Here is a 27,671-nt window from a genome sequence, read left to right on the forward strand (position 1 = left end):
AGCCTGGTATACAGGAGAGCTTATCTTAAGTAAATAAAGAATTTACTTCCACTTAAATATAGAATTGATTTCTATTTATTTATATTTACTTATAATTTATTACCAATCAGTAAATTATTTGTATGCCTCTTTTTTACAGCTATATACATTGAGTCCTATAAAAAAATTTTTTATACAGATGTCATAAGTGGATAAAGTTTAAGAATGCCTGTTTGCAGCTTTGCACAGTGGTAGTATCGTAGCCAATGAGGTTTATCCGAGGCGTGATTATTGCTAATTGAAAATGTTTCCCAATACCCCCCCCATGACGACTTGAAATATAGTCGGCATTGGCAATTTTTGACGGTCTCTACGGAGACTGAATGAATTAAAAAAAAAGAATGCCTGTTTGGGGCAGGGGCATGTATGAGAGGCTTTGGAGGGAGGAAAGAGAAGAAATAAATGTTGTAAATAAGTTATAAATGTGAAGATAAACAAAAAAACAAATACCACCGTTAGGAACACAGTCAAGATTAAAATTGCCCCTCCCCAAATCTCTTCTGTAGGTCACGTTAGTGGTATGTGCTAAGTCCGTGATGTTTATTTGGCTACCACGTTTGATATTGGATAGCATACCCTGGGAACTTACATTTGAAAGTTGACATACAGTGATGAACTCTGAATGATTGAGAATCTTGTGTAAGTGTTTTGGAGAGCGGACTATGGCTGGGGACATAGCTCAGTTGGTAGATTGTTTGGCTGCCATGTATGAAGCCCATGCATGGTTTGGCCCCATCACTGCATAAAGATGGTGTGGTGGTGCACTCCGTGTAGCCTCAGTACTGGGAAGATAGTGGCAAGACAATCAGAAATTCAAGCTTATCCTCAGCTACATAGAGTTAGGGTTAGGGTTAGGGTTAGGGTTAGGGTTAGGGTTAGGGTTAGGGTTAGGGTTAGGGTTAGAGTAGGGTTAGGACTGGGTTAGGGTTAGGTTCAAGACCAACCTGAGCTGGAGTCACTGTGTTAATAAATAAAAAAGTAAATAAAAACAGAACTATTTTGAATAACACCAAGATTTCTTATAAAAATGAATGGTACATGTATTCCCTTCTATTTCATGTAAAATAGAGAAGAGCTAGTTGAGAGAGGGGAAAATGTGTTATGTTTTCCTTTCCGATATTGCCTCTTGAAACTAAAGTACTACATAGAATTTGAAGTATAGGGAGAGAGAGAGAGAGGACATTTGTACTTTTCCTTTGTGATGGTGGCTGCAGTGGCCTTTAGAAACTATGTGGTCCTAGCGCCATCTGGAGGATCAGTGAGAATTTTTTCAATAGTCAGTGGCAAAAATGAGTGGATGGTCTCCCAACAGGTGTACCACAGGTTTTTCCTGGTTTTCAGGCAGTTCCCAAATAAGGACTTCAATAATACCAACAGTCCAGAACTTTAATGTTTTCACTTCAAAAACAGGTTTGAACTTGATCCACTGATGGTGAGCAGGATCCATTGTGTAATTTTTGTTTTTAAAGCAAAATTCAGAGTGTGATTTTTTGTTGTTTCTTGTCTGAGAGGAAAGAACTTTACAGAGCTTAGTAGGAGTGTTAACATTCTACACCCCTTTTTTGGGAAGCATTTAACTATAAAATGCCAATACTTCTCAGATTTTAATGTGTATTCCAGAATTAATACTCTTGCTAAAATTATGGGTGCAGACTCAATGATTCCAGGGTCAAATGTTAAGAGTCAGCAGTTCTCAAAAGTTTCCACTTGCTGCTGGTCCCAGGGGAGCTTAAAGGAAAGTTTTAGTGCTTTAAGCCATAGAACATAAACTAGAAGACCCTCTCATCATCCTGTTTGAAATAGAATCAAATCAACTACTGTGTAACAGTTCAGAGAGAGATGCTCATCAGGGCCCCTGATCCACAGGAAAGGTCTTCATGGTTTAAGACCAATGAAACATTATTCTCAGTCCCTTGGAAAAAAGAAGTTATCCTACAGGCTTAAAACAGCATTGTAAATGAATGTGGTTCACAATCCTGTGTGTATGTTGCAGGCTTGGTTTTCTAGAATGGGCTAAGCATTTGGTAGAGTCCACAGGCAAAGGAACCTCAACTATGATATTTTTCTTGGAAGTTTACCATCTAAGTTTCTTTAATTGCCATTCAATTTATTCAGATATGTATAGTCTCATTGCTGTTTTGATACTTGGGTGCTTTCTTGCAGCTTGACCATTGTATTTATTATCTATTATTGACATATGGCAACTTACACTATTCCCTTAACTAGTCATGCAAAACTTAAGGAGGGGTTGCCTCCTATGATATATATTGTTAGGTGATTTCATTAGGTAGGGAGCGTCACAACCTAAGTCTGTTAATACATTCAGTGATACCATACCTGTGTTACAAGTATCCCTACAATTTATCCAGATTTGCTTTTCCAGATTGCGCTTATCATATTTGTTCTGACAAAAATTTTTTCCACTATTAGCCTATGTAAAGTTTCCCAGATTCTTGGCCTGCTTTCCATTAGCAATCACAGATTTACCATGGGCTTTCACACCATATAATCAATACAATTCTTCATTCATTTGAACACCCAGAGCTGGTAATGCATTCGACACTGTGATGGTGTCCAGTATTTTCTTTTGGCCTTGGAGCACATTTCCAGAGGCCATATGTTGTTAGTGTTCATGAATAACTAGACTGCACAGTTCTCACTCATTTGTCAAGGAGTGTCAACATGGAGATAAACACTAGAAAAATAGCATTAGCATCATTTGCTTGTGTAAAATGTTATCGAATTTGGTAGCATATTATGTCTAGTTAGAATATTCTTCCCTAATGTCGCCCAATTATGTGGTAACTCCATTTAAACACCTTTAATATATCTACATATTTTAGGAAGCTTCTACAGTAGTAAGTTTCCATATAGCTTTTTCAAATGGCTTTTAATGGTGTTATCCCTCCCTATTTCTCCTCCTTTCCTTATCCTCCTTTCCTCCACCCTATTTAATCCTCATGTAATGGGTATTCCTGGTTGTCAACTTGAGTATATCTGGAATGGACTACCATCTAGAATTGGAGGACACACCTGTGATCCAGAACTTGAGTCTGGAAGACACAAGTTTCTGACCTGGATGGTGATCTGGAGGCATAGTGGCCATGAAAAGCATAGGCCCAGGCAAGGTAGTACAATCCTTTAATCCCAGGAGACCAAGGCAAAAAGATCTCTGAGTTCAAGATCAACCTGAGACAAAGCAAGTCTCAGATCCAGGAGTGATAGTACACACCTTTAGTCTGGGGCACACCTTCTGCTGGAGACCTACATAGGATAATTCCAAGGATATTGGAAGACAGAAGATTCACTCTTCTTCAACTGCTTGCATTTACTTGCTAGCACATCTGTTGGAACATACTTCTACAGAAGACCAACTTAAACAACTAACTTCATGGGACAGAGCAGCTATTAGATTCTTGGACTTCCCATCCACAGCTGCTCATTGTTGGGTTAGGTTGACTACTGACTGTAAGTCATCACAATAAATTCCCTCAATATAGAGAGACATTCCATAATTTCTGTGACTCTAGAGAACCCTGGCTAATACACCTCCTTTTGTAGGAATTTATGTTGGAGAGAAGAGTGGGAAGATTGTAAAAACTAGAGGTGGTGATTGGCCTTAATGGAATAGAGTTTTCTAGACACAACAGAGACTGATGTGTCCATGAACTCACAGAGACTGTGAGAACATTTCCAAAACCTGTATAAGCTCAAGCCAGACAAAAATCCCAGAATGGGCCTGAAGTTCTACCCCTAGCCAAGAAGCTATTGACAATTTACAGCCTCTGGTAGAGGAAATGTCAGTCTTCCTAAATGGAGTGACAGTGAGTGCCTTAATCATATCCCTGAGCAAGCACCATGCTTAGTAGTAGTCAGCTAACACAAATTGGACTACATGGTATTTTGTTTTGTTTTATTTTATTTTATTTTATTTTATTTTATTTATTTTATTTATTTATTTATTTTACTGTTTGTGTGTTTGTTTGATTTATGAGAGAGAGAGAAAATAAAGTTGAGTGGGTAGGCAGTAGGAGAAGGACCTGGAAGGTGTTGGGGGAGGGGAATGAAAATGGTCAAAATACATTGTCTGAAATTCTCAAATAATAAATAAAAATATTATTAAAGAAAGAAGTTAGGAAACACTTTGAAGATCTTATCATCTGGATATCATAGCTCATTAAGATTTCTCAGAATATCTGGTATTTTATGACATTACTATACAGTCTGAGGTCCTTGAAAAAATCAAATTCTGTCACAGAAGTTACACTGAAATGTTTGACCTGGAAAGATCATGGAGTCAGGGTTGCTAATTAGGACAGATGCCTCAATTAGAAAAGCAATTTCAGGACATTCTGTTTGGGGATCACTGCTGTGCAGTTCTGACCTCACTGGACTGTATGCTACATGAAGAAGAGAAAATTGCTGTTCGCATTGCATGTGTCTGCAAAGCCAAATCCTAGGATGGTGTCTGTCAGAAGACTGACAGGAGGGATAAGAGAGAAATTCAGGTCAGAAGGCATGTGTGTCTGTCTTAATTGGGGCCTTGTGTCTAATCATACAACTTTATACACTCCCATATATCCCCTTGTTGAAGCACACGTGCTGTGTGTAGACAATGGCAAAGAACAAACCAGAAAGAGGTGCCATGGAACTACATAAGAGAAGTATCTTTGTGCATGGGGATTGGTGTATTGGGACCTTTGCGTAGGAAAAGAAATCTTTTTTTTTTTTTCAGGATCTTGACTTTCAATCCTCAGGATAGATTAACTGAAAATATATATGGCATGACAATACCAATATTTCAAAAATTACTTAATTCCCTAAGCCAAGATTTGTGAGTCATTTTGCAAAGTAGTTTAAAGAGCAATTGTCTAATGTTTTGCTTTTATTTTGAGTGATGAACAAAACTGGATTGCAAGAAAGGCATAATTACAGAGACTAGAACAACAGTTTTCTAGACACCCCAGAGCCTATAGTCTTAAAACCATGCATTTTTACTTAGACTGCATATTTGCACATATTTTATCATCTTATAGATGATCCAAAGTTTTGAGATAAGGACTATGTACCTTATGAACTTCTTTTTGAAGAAACTATTGCATCAGCAAGAGCAATCATTTTAGTAATAAGGGCATTATAAGATGAAACATTAACAATCTTGTTTCTATAGCTAATGAGTGGAGTTTTGGACCAGGCCATCTTTTTCATATGGACATGCTTAAGACTTAAGTAAATAAATCCTAGTTACTTCTACCTTTTAAAATAAGGTCAGTACTTATGATCTTGCAGACAGCCTCCTCTAAAATTTTTGAAAGTTTAGATATACTCCTAACATCTCATGAACCTGTCTGTAAGATAGAGTTAGGCGTCAGCTAGACGTATACCTTTCTTTTCTCAGCTCTCTGCTTTCCATTGGCAGATGAACCAACAAAAGATGACACACTTATGTAATACCAAAAGATAAAGTTTTGATTACTTTATAATCATAAGGCTCTTCTCTTCAAGAATCAGAAGTTATTCTAAATCATTTGAAAAGATAATCTTTAAATGAAAGTGTCATTATTGCAATTAACCCAAATGCATTTTATGAAGGATAATTTATACCCACACCAACTATATTTTTTTCAGTAGCTAGATTAATTTACTACTTCACTTCCTGCAACAAAATATTTTCTAAGGAAAAACAATCCTTTCATACTTATGTAGAAGATACTGATCAGAGAAAGGGGTTACAGCAACATTTTCTTTTCTACCCATTGAAAAATGAGCATGAAATCATAGGCAGAGATATAGGTTATTTAACTGAATCAAAGATAGACTGAGATGGATACTAGAAATCCTAAACACTTAAAAGCTTGACTCTCTATAAAACAAGTTAGCCTTCTATCTCTCTATAGTCAAGCTTTTCATTTACCTTTCTACATAAAAATAACATGAATATGACATTTAAAGTAGGTAGGAAATAACAACAGAATAAATAGAAAAACTATAAGGCAGAAAGAATAGAGATTAAATAAGAAAATTGAAATGCTCAGAAGAAATTATTTTTCTCTTAAAAGACACCCACCAATGGGTCTACCTAAACATGATCTGGACAAGGACACCCATAAATGTGCTAACTGTAATGCAGAAAAGCCTTGGGGCCTTAATACTAGATAAATAACTACAGCCAACTAAGGAATGCTGAGAAAAGCAAAGTCGTCTTCCCCAGGAAGAGCACACTAATTGGTTATTCAATGCCAATTTGTCATACCTGAAAGCATGTACACTAGTAACATTATATGGACAGAGTAGTATTTATGTGTTTAGAAATCTGCAATATATATATAACATTTATGTATAATATACATTATATATAGTACATTAGATAGGTAGATAATAGATAGATAGATAGATAGATAGATAGATAGATAGATAGATAGATCTCTCACACACACAAATGTATACATGGGCAAATAAAAACAAAACCACAGGCACAAGTGTAAGCACATGAACAAATAAATAACACATGTAGTACACCACAAACAGAGAGAGTCTAAACTGTTTTGTTTTGTTTTGTTTAGTCTAGTTGTAACTCAGAACTCTATACTTCATAAAGTAGGATGTCTTTCATAAAATTTATTGTATTTATTGTTATTCTGTGTGTATGTGCATGTGTGAATAACGTGTATGAGCATTGGGCACATGTGTGACATAGAATACATGTACAGATCAAGGACAATTTGAGAGATCCTTCCACTGTAGGCTCTAGGACTCAAACTCAGGCTTACAGGACAAGCATTTTTATCCACATAGTGCTCTTGCCAGTGCTAAAGTCTATATTTTTAAATGATTTCTTCAGATAACATATCCACATCCACATGGTGATTTTCTGAGTGCAGCCTAGATCACTTTTAATGGTCTTCTGGAACCATTGTCCTCTCAAAATGGATTTGGATTAAGTCAATATTGACCAGAGTTTCTTGGCTTTCACTCTTCTCTTAGGAGGCTATCATATTACTCTACTTCTAGCTGAGTTAAATACTTCTTGGAAGGCCTTGGTGGCTCCACATGTTTCCAACTTTTGTGATGAGATCTATTGTCCCATGTGTCCTGGAAAAAGCCATTGTCTACTGCCATTACTGATCAAAAAAAAAATTGTATGTTTATCCTCATCACGTCCATTCTGCTTTCATAGCTGTCTTTTTGCTTGAATGTGTTCTTGTGCTTTGGCTTTTCCTCCAGTCCCAGTTCCATGACAACGAGGATGCCAGCATGACCTTACCTCCGGGCATAGATGTTCTCCAGTGATGCCACTCACCCTCACCAGGGTCCAACAGCATCAACTACTTTTCCCACCCATACAGTTTTCCTGTAGAAACCATCTGGCTTTTGGCTTGTATATATATTTTAATACAGGGGGAAATTTGGCATTTAGGTTCTCTGATAAGCCAGCTGGCCTGTACTCTCTCTTCTGCAGCTGTGTGGAGGCTCCATCTGCATTTTGACCTCCATACCACAGAGAGCCAGTTTGATCTGCGGTTGGCCAGTGTTTTTGGCAGTATATCACAGCATCTCATTTCATACATTTGATCTAGGAAATTAAGTTAAATAGGATAAGGAGAAAAGCCAAAATAATCTCTTAGGCTACAACAGAAAACACTCCTGGCCCTGTTCAGTGAGGACTAGAATCTTGGACTGGCATATGATAGATTAGCTGTGCCCTAAATGCATCATGTGATCTTCCTTTTAGCTCATCCAGACAAGTCAAAAACATCCAACACTGAAAACAACATGTTAAATCCTAGGCTGAATATCTACTAACTAAGAGTCAAGGAGTCTGACAGAAGAGATGCCTTTAAATATCACTGCATAAAATTCTGAAGCAAATAACACCTCCACTTCTTGTCTGCTTGGTTTAACAGTAGTAAAGTGTCACTATGTAAATCAACCACTCTCACCTACCTGGTGAGCATAAGGCTCTAGGTTCAAAGCTTTGTGTCATCACCAAAAGGAGAGGGACTAACTTTTTAATAAATGTATGTTGTATTCATTCTGAAGCTATGAACCCTGATCTCTACCCATATAGCTTTTAGTTTCTACCAAAGTGTGTTGATTTCCTGTGGAAGCACCTGAAAGAACTTAAGCATGGTTGTACAAACGGAAGCTAGATACTCCCCCATCCATAGATCCAGGTCTGTGTTTTTGCATTGCTTTGGGTCACAGAGGTCAATGAACAAGACCCTCACAGTGGCAAGACAGGAAGTACACAAGAGCCATTGGAAACTATCCTTAACTACCAAATCTACTCTATTCATGACCATTTTAGTGAGGGATATTACTTTATACCCTTTATATAGTAGGAAGAAAATTTAGGTACAAGAGATATATCTAACAATCGATCCAGATCTATAAACCTATTTAGTTTCTGAGTTTTGGTATAAAAATCTGGGAGAGCCAATGATCTGCTGCCATCAGATACCTGAGCTTACAATATAAGAGAAAAACCTGAGCTGCTGTCATTAATAGAAGGATTACCTCCTTCCTCAAATGGGCAGACCCCACCCAAAGGGAGTGATGTACCAGAGAAGTTGAGGACACAGAGCTAGCTGAGTGAGAAGTAAGTTGGGGTATGGCTTTTGCCTCACAGCTTTGATGTTTGAAACCATTGAGAGGATATATGAAAAGACCACAAACTGGGAACGGCTGCAAGAAACGCCCTGTGTTTACTCTGTGGGTGGTGGGGAGGCCCATGTTGAGGATGAAGATAAAAGGAGATGTCAGACCTTATAGCACTCAGTAACTCAGGAATTCATTTTCAAGGTGATATTTAGTCATATAAAGGTTACTTTTTACAATACTCTTCAGAAAAAAAAAAACACACCAACTATCTAAGGTCATCAGAAAACCCAAGAATCATGTCAAGACAATGCAATAGTAATGAATTTGCTGGCTTCCTACACATCAAAACTTGATTTAATCTCTGAAGTTAGCCCTTCAGATTGCAATCCTAGGAAATACATCATCTAACATTCAAGGGAACTTTAATTAATCCAAGGATCGATATAGGAAAACCCACATTCTATAGAGGCGAATGGCAAATACTACTCATGTACATATTCCATTCGTACAGGAATATATCAACGAAAAAAACCACAATAACCACATCAAGAGAAAAAAACCAACATAAATCTAATGAAGACATACTGCAGTCTGAATCAAAAACTTAGAAACACTCATGGATGAATAAAAGCATTGGAGCAGCCCTGAGAATGATGGGCAGAGAGGACTGTGAAGAAAGAGATGCTGTGCTGGCTGAGCTCTGAATTCCAAAGCTGAGCAGAGAACAGAGGCCTCTACAAGAAGGCTGAACACAAGAAGAAAGGAAGAACACAAGAGAATACAAAAAGTCGTACAAGGTAATTAAGAGCAGGCACCTCTAAAAGGAACTTTCTGGAAAATCCAGACCCTGGGGTAAAGAGCAAGGGTGAGAGGCTCTTTCAAACTGAAGTAAAAGAAGAAATGGGAGCTGGCAGAACGGAAATAAATATTATCAGGCAATAGGAGTCAAGTACACATTTAACTTTTATTTCTGGTCCAAGAAAAAGTAAACAATAATCGGAACATAGTGATATTAATTATTCCGCGCACCGGACCACATTATTTCTGCTGTGGAATATATTAATAAATAAGTGAAGGCATCTAACCCTCATGCAGCAGGTGAACTTGTAGCTCATATTTTCCTTTATATTTCTGTACTTCATCTTTTTAGATGTCATTGCTGGTATGTGACATCCAGGACCTTACATATAATGAAGAACTATAAATAATAATAATAAATATCTGGGTAGCAAGAGTTGTCAAGGAAAGTAAATTGTTACTACAGATAAGAAACAATAAAAATACCCAGTGGTTTAAAATGGTTAACCTTGCTGTCAATCAAGCAACAACTCACGGAAATGTTACAACTTGTGTAAATTAGGTTGAAAAGGTTTTAAAATGATTACATCACATGATTCAAAACTTTACAGGGCAATTTGTTAACACATTGAATAATCTACAAATATTCACGTCATTCGATTCACTGCTGAAACAATATTGAAGGAAAAAACATAAGTGAAGAATAACTCCAGGTTATGTATCATTAGGTTGCATATCCTAAATTAATATATACCTCTCTCTCTCTCTCTCTCTCTCTCTCTCTCTCTCTCTCTCTCTGTGTGTGTGTGTGTGTGTGTGTGTGTGTGTGTGTGTGTGTTATGTACGTGTGTACACACTGATATTAGTTAACAGAAAAGTAAATATTCAATTTCTGGTTAAAAGATTTTAATAGGAAGTGATTTGTACCACTCTTTGCATTTCCACATAGCTATTGTTATCCAAATGAAAATTCACTGTTTTTCATATGTGTGACAATAAATGAATGAAAAGGGAACAAGAGAAAACAAATCTCAAACAGTCTCAGTAGACTCAAGCTGATTAACGGATATTCACGCAGTGTACTTGGAATGCTGGTCCAGTAGCAAAAGGCTTTCAGAATCAGTGGCAGAATAAAAAAAGTCTTCCACCACTCACCATTGTTTTAAGAGACAGGTTCACTCTTTGTTGCTTTAGTCTGAGCTAGAACTTCTGGGCTAGCTATCCTCCTGCCTCAGCTACCTAAGACAGTCAGTACAGGTTCATGGCATCATGAAAAACTATTTAGATTTTCATAAATAAATTTTTAAAAGTCTCGGGTGTCCCAATCACTTACTATGTATGCTTTTATTAAAGTGCAGCTAATAGAGTTATTGTCTTATTTCGGTGAAAACATCAGTAAAACCATATGAATTACAGCTGTGAAGAGGAAAGAGAAAAACCCACACAGAGCTGAATGGCCTTCATTCTGCATATCTGACTGACTGGCTTCTCAGTATATAGGCCACATGCAGATACAAGAACCATCCTCAAGCTGATCTCAGACATAAATTATTATCATCAATGCTGCTTTATTTCTGGAGGGGGGGGCATCAACTGTACATCCCTGCAACTTTGAAAATAAGCAAATTGTGAAGTTAAGATGCAGCCTTAAATAGGTGAATTCTGAAGTACAAAGCGGGAGGTGTGGACAAACAGTATCAAGAGCTAATTTTGAAGGAAAAATTTTAGCCCACTTCAGTTAAGTCTAGCTGAAGTGAAAAAGAACCCATTGATAAAATCAGAACAGTGCAAATGTCCACTGTGTCTTTGAGGATCCCAATTCTCTCTCTAAAATCCTAACACATCTGCCTCCCAAAACAGCTACTTGAGATTAGTGACATTCTTAAACGAGACCAAAAAAAAAAAAAAATGTTTATACAAAACATAGCACTAACCCTTTTGAAATTTGTGTTTAACAGTCTTTGGAAGACCTGGTATGTAATTCCCAAGTTGAACACTAGAGGGGAGAAAAACAAAGAAAATCAGTAGGCCCACCTCCTAGCCCAGCAGAGGAAGGGCTGAATGGGGACCAGCAATCCATCTGGCCACTTTGACAGAATTCACAAAGCAACCAGGGCTCAACCTTGAAAGGTTTCTGTCTGTAGCAGAAAGAGGAGTTGTGTCTTATCCAGATAGTCATTCTGCATGGCATCACAGATTCATTCTGGGCAAAGGCAGGCCTGATGGTTTCACTATAGTACACTATTAACAATAGTGCCCTATTAACAAGTGTTCTGTTAGTTTTGCTCATTTTGTATGATTTTTTAGGGGACCAAAACCAACTGTCTTTCCTAACCTTTGATTCCTCCCAGTCAGCAGGACAAATGCCACAATTTGCCCTCTACTCTGGTGTCCTTCACATCTCTTGTGGGTATGGCTTCATAAATACAATATTTCTGGTCTTTCAAAACTACTCAGCCTTTACAACACTCTTGGGTCACAAAGCTGTGAGTGGGGTTAGAAGGAAATATCCAGAGTTGGGAGCTGTGTTTCTGGGGCTTGAAGAGCATTGTGCTCCTCTGAGGTAGCCTGAAGGGGAGTTTGAGTATTTCAATAGGAATAAAGATGTCCTCCTGAGTCTGGGAGTGCAATGCATCCTGTCCAGAACCCGCCCAAGATCAATCCAGTCAGAAAGTCAGCTTCGATGTGGAAGAGGCTCATGAAACCTTGGCCCTGACTGAGGAGCTTTGGAAGGTGAAGGCTGCTGGGAAAGGGGAGGTAGCATCAGTTTTCCTGAGAGAATTGGCTCCTGTTAGGATACACACTCTCTGGGATGCATAAAGTGTAGAATGGCCCTACATCTGTACACACAATGACAACACTTAGGATACTCAGTGGATTATGAAAGGAGTGCACAGAGTTGGGAGGGGGTGTGGTGTGTAGGGTATCTAGGAGGAACTGAATGGACCTGAGGGATTGATAAAATTGAATACAAAGAGTAAACACACACACATACACACAAATAGAGATGCCCCATGATGGCAGGACCAGGAAAGGGCAAATATGGAAGATGGTTGGACAATGGCCTTGGGGTCCATGTGCTTCTAGTGGAGGAGACTACTTGGAAGATCATATGACAGAGTGAGTGTTGGACATCTTCCTGGGTCTTCCATTCCCTCTAGGCATTGTCTACAAAATTAAGGCGCAACTCCAACAGCCATTTTGCTGCTCTGGTTCCATGTCTGGATAACACAGCCAAATCTGCTTCACTTAACTAAATCCCTGCAGAAGGTAAGGGAGGGAACATGGCAGAGAAGATCAGCATAATTTTAATGAAATGAATCAAACCACGGGTTTCTAATGGAACTTAAAATTAATATAATATACTCTTAAAAATGAAAAACAGTTGCAAAATGAAGCTTTCCAAAGTAACTTACAACCAATCTACTTCCTTTTTTCATGTGACCCTTGAGACGTGAGGGACTGGTCCTTGTCTTCTATTTCCTCTTGCTATAAAACTGAGGCTTAAGGAGCTTAATTGCCCAAAGCCTTTTGATAAATAGACAACAAAGCCTGTCCTTTCTGCCAAGCTCCCTGTTGCTCAGTTAATTCTGCACATACAGGATTACAGGATCTCCCAGGAAACATCTGTCTTAGCATACAAATTAAGAAAACATTTAAATTTGGGTTTAGTGCCTGCCATTTATACTCAAAATGATAAATGTTTTGTTTCTGTCCCTTAATTAGAGGAGGGAGACTGAGGATACTACAGGAGGGGATGAGTCATGAAACAAAATTATTAATATTAATAATATTAATAATAATAATATTAAGGCAAACTCCTTTTTTGTAGCAAGAACATTTTTTATTGGTGTTATTGGATATTTTATTTATTTACCATACAGATGTCATCCCCTTTCCCCATTTCCCCTCCCTAGAACCCCCCTATCCCATCCCCCTCTTCCTTTTATGCTTTTATACCATTTTGATTGCATGTAAGTATTGAGGTCAGTTCTAGGTTGAGGAACTAGCAATACAATAGATGCAAATAGTCAAGGAACAGGCAAGACAATAAACACAAATAGTCAAAGAAAATGCAAGGCATTAATCCCAATTACATAAGCATTCCTGTGATCACTGTTTCTAAGGGCTTATCAGGATGACCAAAATATCTGAGCCTACTTCCCTGTCCTAGCCCAAGGTCATTTTCATGTCTGAAGCCTACTTCCTTGTTCTAGCCTAAGATTTAGATTCCTGCCTGAAATTACTTCTTTGTTCTAGCCTAATGTCAAATTCCTGCCTGAAGACTACTTGCTTGTCCTTGGTCAATGTCATATTCCTGCCAAGCAGCCCATTTCCTTGTCCTTGGCCCATGTCAGATTCTTGCCAAGCAGCCCCAAAAGCTCTCCATAAGGCAAACTCTTAATCACATGGAAAAATCTAATTTTACTATAGTTTACGTCATGGAGCTTTTAAAAAGGATGCATGTAGACACATATTTGTTGATTGTCTGGTAACAAAGAGAAGTAAGGATTGAATGGCAATCTGAGCAGTAGAAAGTTTGGATAGATGAAAGAGGTGCCAGCTCCCCATGGTAACTCCCATGAGGATGCTCACTGGGAAGTCCTCACATGTCACCTGCAGTATGCTCCCCACCTTCCTGAAATATGCAGGCTAGTTAGTGAGAACTCCTGCTTTGCTGTGCAAAACACCAGTGTCCTAGACCCTGCCCTGGGAGATCAGCATGTGCAGGTCTAGGACTAAGCCTGGGAGCCTGTATCCTAAAGGCAGGTGACTCTGGCAGCTGTCTGACTCTGCCCCTGTGTAGCATGCTTCACACTGAAATGGGACAGGCAAACTTTAATGTCTGTTTCTTACCAGAGTCATGAAGTGTTAGAACTAGAAACCATTTTTTTTAATCCAATGATTTATATGTTCCATTTTATAGTAGGGGAAACTGGGGGCAGCAAAGAACAAGAGACTTAATCCTATTTCAGTGGTTTAAATCTTTCAGGTTCATGAGACATGTATTTGTGTCACTAAATAATGACAAAAAAACTGATGAGGAGTCTAAACTTAAGACTAAAATGAATACACAAGTACACATACACACATAATTGCACAGACACAATTGTACACATATACACACGAGAGTAAAAAGGCTTGATACTTACCTACATACCACAAGTTGAAAAAAAATCTTAATTTCTTTTTGTCTATATAGATACATAACCGTCCTGAAATGAAAAGAGGTAAGAACTATTATTTCTATTTTCCAGACTAGAAACATAAATACTGGAGGGTCCATCAGCTTTCAGGGCTACTGAACAATAAACACAGCAGGCAGGCAGAAACTCAGGCATGGGAGGGACCCTTTCTTTTCCATTAATGGAATGGAAATCTGGCAGTGCCAGATGACAGTCATCATTCAAGATGAACTACTTGGTGGGGGAAAAAAACCGGTATGTGGATTTAGGGAAATTGTAATGAAAAGCCCAAAGTATTTCATAGGAGGACATTAGACATACTTCCAGAAGAGAGTGTATAAACCAAGCCTGGCACATTAAATGACCTCACTGACATTGGTGCCGTTTGACTTTGCTATAACTTTGTCTGGGTGTGGTAAGTTTTTTCTGTTGTAGTTTATACCAGAGATTAGAACTTTAGCCAGGTTGCAGGCACTTGATTCCTGCTGTGCACTCAGACTTCTCCTGGGAGAGAAACAAAGCAGAAGAAAGGGAAAGTTAGCATATCAACTTACTTTGCCTCCAGACAAGCAAACTGTGCTTTCAGCAGACACCTGCAGGCATCCACTAGCTTGGACGTGGAAGAAGTTGAAAGTTGAAACAATTGTGCTATAGGTAAGGACCAAGAAGGGAAAAAACAAAAATAGACTCTGCCACTAGTGGGAAAACCTAGAAATGGCCAAGGGTTCTACTGTTTTCAGAGGCTTCTCTAATGGTCTGTCTCAGGACTGGCAAGCTTATTTGGTGCTCTTAATAGAGTTTCCATGGATGTAGTATCTTTTTATTTTGGGTTCACTTCAATTCTCCCATTATTGAGACTACATAGACGCCAGGCACTGCTTAAGGAGCTTTTCGAAAATAGATCCAGCACTGAAAAGTTTGAAGACACTGTTCCATCTTAACAAGGACAAAGCTGAGAAACAATAGTAAGGGTCACAGCCACAAGACACAGGCTCACCTAAGTCCCGGCCTTGACCACAGCACTATAAATGCTATCCCTGCCTCCTACTCTTTCTCACGAAATCTTTAAAGGGATATTTGCTACAATTCTTTTTACTTAATATATCACACTTATCTCCCAAGGTAAAAAGTTATAAGCAATGCTGAAAAAGAAAAAAATAGTCCAAATCATAAACCCATCAATATAAACAAATAAAAACTACAACAGGAAGAGACAGAAAAATCATCAGAAACAGACCCAAAGAACCCAACTGTAGTTATGATGCTAAGCTCTCATGTGGACAGAGAGACAAGATGCAAGGGCATACAAGTGATGGAGGCAGAGATGGCCATTCTGTTAAAAAGAACCAAAGGAGACTGTTAGAAATGAGAAGGAGAAAAAAAACAAAACAAAACACATGCTAGAAATGAAGAGCACCTCTGCTAGGCTGAACACTGGAAGAGAGCATGAGTCCAAACTGAGAACAGAATCTCTAAGCATATGTGAGAATGTCTCAGTAGAAGCCTCAAAACTGAAAAGCAAACAGAAAAAGACTAGGAAGAAAGCAATAGAAAAGCCAAACCATGGGATAGTCTTAAAAGGCGTACTATGCATACACTAGGAATACAGGAGAATGAAGAAACAGAAAACAAAACAGAGGAAATATTTAAATAGGAGAGTTCCAAAATTAATCCCTGTCACCAGACCGCAGTCCCAGAAAGCTCAGAGAACACAAACAGAATAAACAGAATAATACTGAAGCGGGCATATTGTTTCAAAATACAGATAAAACACACGTCCTGAAAGGAAGCAGAGGAATAAACAAAGCTATGCTCATCTGTCAAGGGCCCAAGGTAAGAACTACATTTTAATTCTTCATAGAAATAATATAAAGGGAGACTAAAGGTTTAAAGTGAAGAATGGGGAAAGAAAATTGGCATATAGAAGAATTCTATTACAGAAAGTCACCTCTTAGAACCAAAGAAGAAACAAAGACCTTGAAGGAAGCCATTAGCTGTAGATCTGCTTTGCAAGAAATGTTAGGGGATATTCTTCATGGATAAAGTTAGAAACAAAGCTTCAAAATCAAGAGCTGAGTTCAAAAACAAGGAACAAAGGAGAACAAATGGAAAGTTTCAAATTCATAAGTGATCCCACAATTTGTCCAAAATAACAGGAAAATGTATTGAATTGCATAGTGTACATTGTAATGCATATGTCTCTGTGTGCTTATGTATAGCTAAAGTGAGTAAAGTCAGTGATGCATGAGACTCAGGGGAGGAATTACAAGCATTTTATCATAAAGCAAAGACATAACAAGTTCATAACCCATGAATTATTCTGACACTCTCTGAAGGACATGGATTCGTTGTAAATGCAGATGTTGTTGCTAGGACAACCAGTAAGATGGTATAGTTTTCAAAAGCATAACATATATGTTAATATAGGAAGAAAATTAAATCATATAAAGTGATCAGTTAAACCACAGATGACCAAAAAGAGTGGAAGACAAAGGTCGGAGCAAAGGACAAGGACATCAAGCACAAAACAGAGCATAGTAATGTAAGTGTATCAGAAGTAGCCTGAGCACTGATGGTTTAGAGGCCCAAGTTAAAAAGGATTATCAGAAAGGACAACAACTATATGTTCTCTGCAGAGGTATCTTTCTTTGAAACCCTGACATCTGAAGGTACCACTGCTTTCCCAATAGTGTAATTAGTGGTCCTTATTGCATCTTGCCCTTGAAGTCACCCCATCCTGAGACTCCTCAGATGCCACACTTTAGCAGTGATTCAGTTCCCAGAGTCACAAAGATGTATAAAAACAAATGACCTTATTAACAGCAAGCAGGCCAAGAAATAAATATCCCCTCCCTTGCAAATACCCTCATGATTTTTATGACCGAGCAATGACAGTATAAATTATTCTTCTGTCTGGCTCATTTGTCTTGCCTATTCTTATGTATCTGATTGCTATAGAAACAGTGATGCACAGACATTTTGGGGACTCCCAAGCCAGCTTTTCTGAATGAATTGGAAGATCCCAACACCAAACTCATTCTCTTCTGTAGACAATCAAGTACACTGCCAACTCTGGGTTTTGTTCAGGATTCATTATCTGATCAGAAGGATCCTTCCAAAGTATATGCATGAGTATCTCTGAAAAAGAGGAGGTAAAGAAGGAAGAAAGAGAAGGAGAGAGGATGGAAGGGAAGAAGGATGGGGGCAAGTTTTCCAAAAAGAATGAAACTTTGGGTATCTTTGTCTGCTTTCTATTGCTATGATAGAACATCATGACTGAAAGCAACTTAGGGCAGAAAGGGTTTATTGACTTAGACTTCCACATTATAGTCTGTCATGAGAGAAAGGCAAGGCAAGAACTCAAGGAAGGAACTAAAGCAGAGACCATATTTCCCTCAGTCTGCTTTCTTATAGAACCCTAGACTACTTGCCTAGGGGCTGCACAACCTACTCTGGGCTTGGCCCTCCCACATCAATCGTTAATAAAGAAAATGCTCCATAGATTTGTTTGCAAATCTAGTGGTGGCATTTTTCTCTATTGAAGTCTTCTCTTCCCAGATGACCCTACCTTGGATCAAATGGATGAAAACAAAATCCTATCCAGCATATCATGTCACTTTGGAAAAAGCCAGTGTGCCATCCAGCTTAGGAGTGTAGACACTCAGGTTGCCATCTTGGGCTCATGATGCTTTCTAAGTGAACTGACTCTGTTGGGGTTACCCTTGGAGCCATATACAAACCCCTCCCTGTTCATCAACTCTTCCCCTATACCACTTGCTTAACAAAGAGCCTTGTGACTGTGCAGCCCTCCTATGTGGGTGCCATGACCTTCTCTGGTCCCCTGAGCAGCTCAGATTTAACCCTGTCATAGCCTGAACATTTTTCATGTCTGTCACCCTCTTCAAATGTATCTGAAATGATGAATCTTTCTTCAAGAGCCATAGTCCAAATTTGGACAGAACTATATTTCCATCTCAGGTGTGTGTGAACAGCTTCTTCTTTGTCTGGAGGAGGCTTACTGAGTTTATTTGCAGTGGGGGAGAGAGAGACTCTATATTCTTGTTTAAATGAACTCATAGGTAACGGCTAGGCAAAGAAGAATTGCAGTGAAGCCTGCAGGCTTTGTCTAACATGGTGACTGTTCTGAAAACATAATTTGCTTTCACTGTTGTGTTACCTGGTGGATGTCCCTCCCAAGATACTGCCTGTGTGATGCTTGTGTGTGTGTGTGTGTGTGTGTGTGTGTGTGTGTGTGTGTTTCTAGGTAAGCCAGATCCCTGACACCTTACTTCATTACTCACCCTTTGCTGTCACTAGGGGGCAACATGATCCCATTGATTGTACCCATCCTGCTTCTTCCAAGGCTCCTCCCTCTCGCTTAATGAGGGAATTCATGATTTATAGTTATGTTTATGTCAAATCACATAACTATTTTGAAGCCTACCTCCTTTGAGTCTCTGTCTCTCTCTCTGTCTCTATCTCTCCCCTTCTCCCACACATATGTTCACACTATATAGCTTCAAAATAAATATGTATTTAAAATAGTTACCACATTTGATTGGACCTTAGAACATTCCAGGCATGAGTTTCCAGTACACATTCTCTATGCATGGTTTCTTACTCACTCCCCAAATCCCAGAGACAGGGATACTCCTTGTCTTCATTTGTCATATGGGAAAAGTGAGACATAGAGACGACATGGTCCATTTGAGTTTGCCACACTTCTCAGTGGTGGAAATGGTTACTGAGACAGCAACCTGTTGTTCTAGGGAGCAAACAGGAATGGTCTGGTAAAGGGGAGATAGAAAGACTTCCTTAGTAGCTTAGAAAGGAGGGATCGAGACCAGCGACCACCGGTCAAGGAGCTACAAGAAAGAGGCTCAGCATTCTTACTGTCTTACTGTGAAGGCGCTTGCTAAAGCAGAAAAGAAAAAAAATGATAAGAAATTGAGACTGATGGAACAGGATTGTATTTCAAGACTATCTAGGAGGCTGAGGAGCGGGGATTGTAAGATCAAAGCTCCTCCAGGCCCCAGTTTGTGTCTGGGCAACTTGGTGGATCCTATCTCAAAATAAAAAGAAAAGAATGTGAAGGCTATAGCTCAGTGATATTGTGCTTTCCTGGGATACATGAAGCCCTGAGTTCAACCCCTAGTACTACAAGCAAGCAAGCAAGCAAGGACATGAAAAAAATAGAAGGAAGCAAGGGAGACAGGGAGGGAGGGAGACAGGGAGGGAGGGAGGGAGGGAGGGAGGGAGGGAGGGAGCAAGGAATTAAAGAAGGAAGAGGGAAGAGACTTCTAACTCTAGAAGCTGATGCATGTTCAAAGGAGACCTGTGATTTGAGACGGAAGAAAGGAGAAGAAAGCTGAAAAGAGGGAAAGGAAGAAGAGGAAAGAAAAGACAAGACAAAGCTGGGTCCACAGAGGTCACAAGGAATCTATGACACTGAAGTTTGGTGTCAGGGTAACCACCCAGTTTTATTTAAGAGGAAATGTGGCCCCCTTCACATGTTGTAAGGTGGGAACGATAAGACACAGTTTATGTTTTGAAAACTGTGCAGCTTGCTGGATGGAGGAAAGACTATCTGGGGACTGAGCACAAATGAAGGGAGAGAAGGCCTAACAGAGTAGTGAGAGACAGCAATAGCTGAGCAATCAAAGGCAAACCCAGGCAGAGGCTGAAGATATGGAAACGGACCTAAGCAGGGTCTTCTTGGTTTCTAACAGTTGTCTCTGGCTACACTGTTAATTCTCTCTCTCTCTCTCTCTCTCTCTCTCTCTCTCTCTCTCTCTCTCTGTCCCTCCCTCCCTTCTTCCCCCCTCTCTCCACACCCATGTGCATAGACACACACACCATACACACACACACTATGACAATTTTGTGTAAGATTATAATTTGTTACGTTTTTGTTTCTTATAAAGCCACCAGTCCTTTGCAGTTCCTTCCTAGTTTATGACTCTCCTTTGTTAACGTTTTAGAAATGTTATTCCTACTGGAGTCTTTTCAAAACCTGTGAATTCCATGATGTTCAAGATATTCATTATTAGCATTTAATGACAACCTTTTTATAACTCAACAAATCAATGTTATGAATTTGTAGGGTGAATTTACTTGCTTTCACTATCTTACAACAGTTTTTTGAAGGCTAAGAGGGGTGGGAGGTGTAACTTAGTAATATAATAAAGCTTGCTTACCATCCACAGGCCCTGGTTCTCATCCCCACACCAATAAGAAAAGAAAGGAGCATGGAAGAGATGGAGGGAGGAACAGAGGGAGGGAAGGAGGGAGGGAGGGAGTGAGAGGGAGGGAAGGAGGGAAGATGAAAAGAAGGAAGCAAGAAGGAAGGAAGGGAGAGTGCAACATAGAGACAGACACAGAAAGAGACAAGCAGGGGACAGGGAGGGAGAATAAGATAAGGGAGTGTGCACAAGAGAGGAGCACACAAGAGATTAGTTATTTAAATGTCTTGGTGTATATGACATTGTAATAGAAAGTTTGGTCTCAACTTGACCCCTCCCCGTTTTTTCTTTTGAAGAACCTGTTTTTCCTTTTGTGCTTTAAATATTGTCTTACATCCCACCCAACCTTTGCTGCAATAAACCACTAAGGACAACTTAGTGACCTCTGGGCTCACAGCTCAGGTTCCAGTCCTCCATGAAGGGGAGTCACAGAAGCAGGAGCTGCAGCAGCTGGTCACATGTCCACAGGGGGCAGAGGCCAGTGCATGAGTGTGGGCTACTATGCAGCTTGTTGTCTCAACTTTGTAGTTCAGGATCCCCTGTCCAGGGAATGGTCCTGCCCACAGTTAAGTTCATCGTCCCACATCCATTAAGATAATCTGGACAGTCCTTTACTGGTGTGTTCATAGGCTACCAATTGTACTATACACAATTCCTCCCTCACAAGTCTGCACAGAGGCTATCTCCTAGGTGTAAAACTGATAATACTGACCATCATCAATATTACGTTCTACTATACTAGATATCTGGGGGAGTTTTTCCTCTGTTGTTGCATATTTCTTTCTTTCTTTCTTTCTTTCTTTCTTTCTTTCTTTCTTTCTTTCTTTCTTTCTTTTCTTTCTTCCTTCCTTCCTTCCTTTCTTCCTTCCTTTCTTTCTTTCTGTCTGCCTGTCTGTTTTTCATTACTTTCTCCTCTCTCTCTTTCCCCACATTATGTCCCCCCTTGTATTTTTGGTGGGGTTTTTTGGGGGGCTTGTTTTTGTCTCTTTTTTTTTTTCAAGTCAAGCTTCCTCTGTGTAGTCCTGGCTGTCCTGAAGCTCACTCTATAGACCAGGCTGGCCCCAAACTCAGTAATCCTCCTGCCTCTGCCTCCCAAGTGCTGGGATTAAAGGCATTCAGCACCATGCCTGGCTTTTGTTGTATTTTCAGTATAAGTTCTTTCACATTTCATCATTTATGAGCATTTATATTTTATATTTATTCATATTTTTCCCACCTACTTTTACCTCGCTTCTGTGTCTTTTCTTCTGAATGTCAAAACTCTCTCCTATATATTTACCACTTATTCTTTCTCTCTGAAACTATCAGGCTTCTGCTGAGAGATCTTCAGCCCCATGAGCCATTCTTTTGTAAACCGTGTTAACTGAAGACAGATTTTTTTATTCTAGGTTTCGAGTACTTTTAAGACACCCACTGATTCTACAGTATTCTTTGCAATAACTGGTTATTTTTGAATCCTATAATTATTCTTCATTCTCAAAGCATTCTTGTAGTGCATCGTTTAAAATGTTGGCATGTGTACTCTAGTAATTCTGCCATAGATACACAGGTGTGCCCAGCAAGCCTGCAGCTTTGTCTTTGGAGAGACTTCTTCTGTTTAGCTTTCGAGGGATCTTTACCAGTGAGCCCACATTCTAAAGTTTAAGGGAACAGAAGAATATGAGGTGGGGTTCAGGCAGGAGAGACTCCCAGAGAATCATTTCTGAAAGTGGAGACCCTGAAGGGACATCCCCTTTTTTAATTTGTACCTTAAATAGAAATGGCTGAAATTTGGGTCTAAACAGTTCCTCCATTTGCATTCTGACTTTCCAGAGTCTGTGGCAGCTGAAGAGGGAGTATGGTGGCCTGGGTGAGGTAGAGCAGACTGTGTATTTGTACAATAGCTTCACACCTGTGGCTATGCCCTTCCATGGTGCGTAAGAATGAAACGTGATGAAGAGAATGGTACACTTCAGCTTCGTGAATATAAACATCCAATAAGTGCCACAAAGATTACTAGGATTTGGGCAAAATAAATGAATAAATAAATAAATAAATAAATAAAAGAAAGGAGAAGGAGAAAGAGGAGGAGGAGGAGGAGGAGGAGGAGGAGGAGAAAGAGAACAACAACAACAACAACAACAACAACAACCACAACACAAAAAAACATCCATCCTAGATGCTGAGCAGTAAGGAATGAAACCCTATAGGGAGCCTGTAGGGCCTAATTAGGTATTTTAACATGATAAGGCTTAGAATCCCTGTGAAACTAACCCCAGGCATGTCTGTGGATGTGCTGCTAGACTGATTAACTGAGGTGGAGAGAGCCGCCCTCAGAGTGGCAGCACCATCCCATAGGCTGTGATTCTGGACTGAATAAGATGAGGAGAGTGTACTGAGCGGCAGTGTTCATCCCCGTGTCCTGGCTGGAAACGATGTGAGCAGTGTTCTTCCTTGCCTTGATTGACAGTGAGTCAAAATGAACCATTCCCTACTTAGTCTGTTTGCACCAGGCATTTTATCACAGTAATGAAAAAGTAAACTAACATAGAAGCCAAAGCAGATGTCCAGATAACCTGAAATTTCTGTTTGTCTATGACTAAATTTTTGTATAACTATCTCAAAAAATATTTGGGTTATACTAAGAATATTTGTTATCCAGTATAATATGTGTCAGATATTACATTGTATTTAAAAGATATTGATTGATACAATTTGTCTGGTAACCTTATGGGGTAGGGGTGTTGGAAAAGGCATACACTATATCACATGCTCAGAACTGCCACAGTGAATATAGAGGTTCTTCCTTTCAAGATAGGCAGAAGGACCTGAATACCATTCATGCACAGATCACTTCTGTGCTAGCTTTAATTTTCACTTCTGGTTCTCAAGGTAGATTATTGTGATTTAGTGATGTGCTAGGTGTTCTAAAATTAGCAGAGACTGAGGAAAGTTACCTAGAGCTAAATGATTTTTCTTTGCAAAAAAAAAAACAACCCTTAAAAGCAGTGTTGTTGCTATAATAATCTGCATCACTTGAAACTATAAAATCCCAAGGGTAAGCAGTCATAAAGAGATAAATTAGACCCCCAGGGTATGTAATAACAATGGAACAGCCACGTTTAGTTTAATTTCTATTTGGTATCAATGTCCATAAATCTCAAGCATTCTGTGAGCGAGGCTTAGGTACTGCTGACATATCCTTTCTGCTAGGTCCCCAAATCACATCTGAAAATGAGCATTGATAATTAAGGGCTTGCAGCAACTGGATGACTACCTGACAAAAATTTCTACCTGTGTTTGTAGGTGAATACCAACAGAGATTTTCCATGAATTTGACACCCGATGCTCACACTATACAGAAGTAATAAGATCCTATGGGAAGTACCTTTCATTGCCACACCAATGTCATTTGGATGAAATGGTCATAGATACTACTGAAGGTACTGATTGAGGTATTTTTCCTACCACATTGAGAAGTTTGTTCTAGATTACCCTGTAAATGAATCATGAGGTGAAAACAAAACATGAAATAACCATTAGTCTTCACTGTTACTGCGCAGTGATGCTGAATGTGTTACTGAAAAGGTTGATCTGAAAGGAGTTAGAATCTGGCTCAGCCTCCCAGCTCTATGATGTTTCTTTCACTTAAAAGGACAACACTGTTCATCTACCTGGTGAATGATATGGCTGAGATGGGTTTAGGCTCACCGTAAGTTGCCTTGACAGTCTGAATGGATCCTAGTTGAGAAGGATGTAAAGAAGAAATTGAAGGCATCATTCAAGGGCTAGTCAGAGACACTAAAACCACTCTATAGTGTGAAGAATAAAACAGATTGTAGATATAACAAATGGTTGCAGTAGTGAGAAACTGCTTTGGAGAATAAAAGAAAATGATGACGTATGTAGAAATATCAGGTAATAGAAACCATCAGTTTCTCCAGGGTGGCTGAACTTGATAGTTAACTTGGAGTGAATTGAGAAATACATTGGTAAAGCACAGCTTTCTGTATATCTATAAGAGCATTTTCAGGAAAGACTGGCAATAAGGAAAGTAATTGAGAGAGAAAGACATGACCTTAGTACTGATAACACCATCCAATAGTCTGAACTCCCAGGTGGAGTAAATGTGGAATAAGAAAAAGCCAGCTCATGCAAGTTCAGTTCGTTCTGAGCAAGTGCACCTACTGATGCAGCTGTCGCCTGTGCTTGTAAGAGTCCAGTTTCTTCAGCCCTCTCATTGAGGACTCATAGTCGTGACTTTACACAGAGCATCTACATCTTCTCCTTTAAAACTGATCTATATTATTGATCTCCCTTGTCCTGAGACTTCCAGCTTCTTGAGTGAGCATCTGTGGGGCTGGCTGGTTCATTATCATGAAGACAATCAATCTTGTAATACCCAGACTCTAACTGTTGCTTCTATTTCTTATAAGAATTCTAATTCAGGCCACCGCCCATTCGCTGCGGAGCCGGAGGAGGAGGGGAGAGGTCCGGAGGACACCAACATGAACAAGTTGAAATCATCGCAGAAGGATAAAGTTCGTCAGTTTATGATCGTCACACAATCTAGTGAGAAAACTGCAGCAAGTTGTCTTTCTCAAAATGACTGGAAGTTAGACGTTGCAACAGATAATTTTTTTCAAAATCCAGAACTTTATACACGGGAGAGTGTAAAAGAATCGTTGGACAGGAAGAAGTTAGAACAACTGCACACTAGATACAAAGACCCTCAAGATGAAAATAAAATTGGAATAGATGGTATACAACAGTTCTGTGATGATCTGGCCCTCGATCCAGCCAGCATCAGTGTGTTGATCATTGCATGGAAGTTCAGGGTGGCCACACAGTGTGAGTTCTCCAAACAGGAGTTTATGGATGGCATGACAGAGTTAGGATGTGACAGCATAGAAAAACTAAAGGCCCAAATACCCAAGATGGAACAAGAATTGAAAGAACCAGGACGATTTAAGGATTTTTACCAGTTTACTTTTAATTTTGCAAAGAATCTAGGACAAAAAGGATTAGATCTAGAAATGGCCATTGCTGACTGGAACTTAGTGCTTAATGGAAGATTTAAATTCTTAGACTTATGGAATAAATTTTTGTTGGAGCACCATAAACGATCAATACCAAAAGACACGTGGAATCTTCTGTTAGACTTCAGTTCAATGATTGCAGATGACATGTCCAATTATGATGAGGAAGAAGCATGGCCTGTTCTTATTGACGACTTTGTGGAATTTGCATGCCCTCAAATCGCTGGGACAAAAAGTACAACAGTGTAGCACTAAAGGAACCTTCTAGAATGTACATACTCTGTACAATAAGTACAACGGAAAAATGCACAGTCAATTTCTGCTGGCTGGACTGAACTGAAGATCAATCCTCATAGTTCAAACTGAGGGTTGAGACAAGACTCTAAGGATACATCTTGGACCATATCGTACTCCATTCTTCTACTGGTGGTTTGGGCTTGTCTTCTAGTCTGGGCCATTCTAAACATTTATAATTCCAACATTGTGGATTTCATCTTATACCTGTGGACCATCTTAGTTTGTCTTCCCATAAGTCATAGAAGCTTGATGGTGATTATCTTGAGGTTTCCATTCTTGCATAAAGCACAATGCTGTCTTCATCAGAAAACAGTTTGGCATAAGAATTAAACATAATAATGAACACCACAAACAATTTATAAAAACTTATAAAAAGTATATGCTTTGGGCTAGTTGCAAAGACTATGCTGGTAGCACTTCAAATGAGAGTGATTTATCTGAGTGTACTGCATCCGGAAAGGTGTTTGATTGGGGGAATTTAATTTTCCTGGCAAACCATATGTACTGTTGGTGTGAGTAGAATACCTGATAAAAGAAATGTCAAAACAACCAACACATGGAAAAAAAAAAGGATAATATGGTGACTTTCTGAAATATGTCTTGTGTCTCAGATTCTCACGAAGGTTCTACAAAACAAGTCTGTGGTTATCCTACCCATGTTTATACACAGTGTCCTACAGTGAACTTTTATTTAAAAAAACATTGTAATGAGACTGAATGTTAGACTCCACTCTCTGCATCACACAGCACATAATCGGATTTCATTATGCTCTGAAATGCTTCTATGCCTTTCGAATAAGTTAAACTATTTCATTTGTTTTGAATGTTTTGGATTGCTATACAATATAATATTCTAAATCTAGACATGAGGGTTTTAGGTTTGTTTTTATTATTTTTTATTTTTTTGTCATCGCACTATGGAACACAATGCAATTCACTTAATTTATAAGAAGATAGTAAGATTTAAATTTTGGAAATGGTTGTGATGAGCCGTGAGGTTCAGCCTTCCTCACACAGCAATGCTCCCTCCAGCAGTTGTCCAGCCGTGCTGCCTGACTGCTGGGTGCTGACTGCTGAAATGGCTTTACTCCAGGAGCAGAGGTGGTCAGACAAGTGAGCACTGGTGCACATACCGATGGTTTCTGTTCTATAAATTATTTGACTTTTCACTGACTTTGTCTCACTTGCATTTGCTATTTCCACATCAAAGCAGAATGCAGTCTTGATTGTTTGTTTTTGTTTTCTGTTTTTTATTTTCCATGACAGGACTCATGACTTGCTCTCCTGCCGAAAATGCTTGTTTCTCTGATAACATACTGACATGTGAGGGGGTATATTCATAAATATTTCTATGAGGAAGTTAGAATGATGAACTAAATGTTGGGTGACTGGTCTTCAGTAGGAATAGATTTTGCTTCATGTATCCAGGTCCTCTGCAGGGTACCAAGGAATGTTCCTCAGGATGGCAGAACAGTTTATGCAGATATGGA

General features: G+C 39.2%; 1 non-coding gene and 1 pseudogene across 1 annotated transcript; both read left to right on the plus strand.

The window, feature by feature from the left end:
• Positions 1 to 216: 216 nt before the first annotated feature.
• On the plus strand, positions 217 to 358 carry LOC114640642. The gene has a single exon (XR_003714178.1). It is a non-coding gene; the product is annotated as a U4 spliceosomal RNA (small nuclear RNA).
• A 24,994-nt stretch (positions 359 to 25,352) lies between these two features.
• LOC114640624 lies at positions 25,353 to 26,133 on the plus strand (annotated as a pseudogene).
• The last annotated feature ends 1,538 nt before the right edge of the window (positions 26,134 to 27,671 follow it).

Source organism: Grammomys surdaster, unplaced genomic scaffold (assembly GCF_004785775.1).
Source record: "Grammomys surdaster isolate TR1022 unplaced genomic scaffold, NIH_TR_1.0 125846, whole genome shotgun sequence".
In the NCBI taxonomy this organism is placed as follows: Eukaryota; Metazoa; Chordata; class Mammalia; order Rodentia; family Muridae; genus Grammomys; species Grammomys surdaster.